Source organism: Opisthocomus hoazin, chromosome 4 (assembly GCF_030867145.1).
Source record: "Opisthocomus hoazin isolate bOpiHoa1 chromosome 4, bOpiHoa1.hap1, whole genome shotgun sequence".
NCBI lineage: Eukaryota > Metazoa > Chordata > Aves > Opisthocomiformes > Opisthocomidae > Opisthocomus > Opisthocomus hoazin.
In genome coordinates, this window is record NC_134417.1 from 90,258,536 (window position 1) to 90,261,146 (window position 2,611).

The window sequence follows — 2,611 nt, forward strand, 5'->3', positions numbered from 1 at the left end:
AGATGGCCTCAAGATCTGGAATAATCACAAATAGAAGACTGATTAGGAAAAAAAAACACACAACAAACAATCCCAAAATCCCACCAAATGTAATGGTTGCAGTTTATACTGAGCAAATTGGAGGAGGATCCACTTCTACAGCAGTTCTGCCCACTGGATGTCTTTTGCAGGACAAGCATTGAAGTGACAAATTAAACGCTGACTGGTCTTCTAAACACAAAAGAATCCTCTCATTGATATACTACGCCTCACAGAAAACACAGAAATCACCTCTTCTTGGTTCACTTCCTGTACAATTCCACGGATGAACCATATAGCATCATGTGTCTAAGGAGAGGACACCAGTAGTACCCTTCAGTGACACCATAGACGTGCATTTCTGGAAACTGGCATTCAATCCTGGTGCAATGGGAGCTGGAGTCTATCCAGCTTGTTCATGCTTTGTTCCTTGTTTTTATTCAGTAGACATGCAAATAAGAAACCGAGTTGTCAAACTGCAACATAATGACTAAAAAGTTCTCATATAATTGTCTTTTTATATTGTCTCGTTAGAAGCAAAAAGATCCAAAGTTCGCAATAAAACTCAATACACTCTCATGTTCTGGTGCTATTCCAGTATCTACAGGCTAGAATATTTCTGTTAGCCAAGTAGCAGAAAGTGGAGGTGTTGAGCGGGACAAGGCTCTGTGAGATAGGCATTAAGAAGTAACTGCTCTTTGCAAGTAAATTAAAGAGAAAAGCAAACCTTTGCACAGAAAGAGAATGAGACCCATGGGAGATGGACTAGGAGACTGCTAGGAATACTGCTAAGTATTTTCTTATTTGTGACTGTTTTTATCTCCAGTGTTGTAGAAGCTTGAAAATAAACTTGCATTCCCAGTGTTTCTACTTGAGGGGTTTTATTTGTTTGCTTTGTTTTGTTTTTTTCCCCAATAGTTGTTGTAACCTGTAGAAAAATGGATTGATTAAGCTCTTTGGTGGGAACATCAGGGCTTGGAGAGGAGCAAAGACAGTTATACTGTACCAAACAGTGAGGACTATCAGACTGATACATTTTCACCCTGCTCTTCTGGACATCCCAGTGAGCTGCCAAGTCCAACTACACAGCAGAAATTATAACAGAGAAATTTTGAGCTGCTTTCCTTTTTGCCTTGCTGTATCTAAGCAATTACAGCTAACTTGAGTAAGTGGAAGGTATCCCATCTAGTTTTTGTGTAAAAGCTGTCATTTTTATGTAAAATCTGACTGCCAAGGAGGTGTCTTTCTATGCCCATTTGTCCTGATTTCGGCTGGGACAGAGTTAATTTTCCTCCCATTAACTGCTGTGTTTTGGATTTAGTATGAGGAGAATGTAGATAACACTGATATTTTCAGTTGTTGCTATGAAATCAAGCACTTTTTCCCAGTTTTTCATATTCAGCAAATGAGCAGGTGTGCAGGAACTGGGAAGGAGTATAGCCAGGCAGACAGCCAAGCTGGCGAATGGAAATATTCCATAACATAGATGTCATGCTCAGTATATTGATGGGGTTGGGTGGGAGGCAGGTAGCTATCAGCTTTTTGTGTTTCTGTGAGTTCGAATACTCTCTTGTCCGGGAGTTCGAAATTTTTGGGGAAATTCCAGATTTCGGGGTTCTGCAATCAGTACTCGGGGAGCAGCTGCAAGCTGGTCATCAGATGGTGAGAAAAATTTTATTGTATATAGAGGTTTTGCATATTCACTATTATAAATATTATTATAATTATAAGTACTAGTATTAATATTTTTGTCTTTCTTGTTGCAATATTAAACTGTCTTTACCTCAACCCACGAGTCTCCCCTTTTGTCCATTTCTCCTCTCCATCCTGCTGCTAGGGCTGAGCGGGCGGCTGTCTGGTGCTTAGTTGCCAGCTACCAGGTTAAACTATGACACTATTAAAAAAAGAAAAAGTTATTTTCTCCTTATTTTTTCTCCAGTCTGTGAGAAATACTGCAGTAAATGAATTTGGATCTGAGGTTGGGAGAAGAGGCTGAGGGAGCAGTGGGAGGAAGGTGGTTATTTCTATTTCTGCAGTGACTCCTTGGAACGTTTATTAAAATGTGGAGCCCAAGATCTTGTTTCTATCAGTTTCCTTCCCTTATTGAGCATCATTCAAGGTGAGACAGATGGAAATACATGTTGAATGGCTGGTGGTTTGTTGAAAGTAAGACTAACAGCGAGATCAGTTTGTATGGCTTTCAGTGTTACGTAGCATCCAGCTAATGTGAAAAAGAGATGTAACCTGCAAGCATGTGTGTCAAGGCAGTTGAATAAGTCTTGTTTGCTAAAGAAGGATGTTTTTCAGCCTCCAAAGTTCATGGTCTCTATCAACTAGAAAGGAGCCCAGAGTAACAGCTCAATTAAGAAACCTAAATTCTACCCTTTTCTACCCATTCACACTTAGATAGAATATTTCCTACAGCTGCTGTATTTCTGTTGTTGTATAATTGTGAATAATAACTGCGAAGTGGCAAATTTGCTCTGAAGACCAACATGCTCCATAACTGGAAGATAAAAGAAAAGGCGATAAAAACCAAATAAAATTCTACCTTCTGTTGAACAGATCAACTGTTGTCTGGCTCAGCAGATTT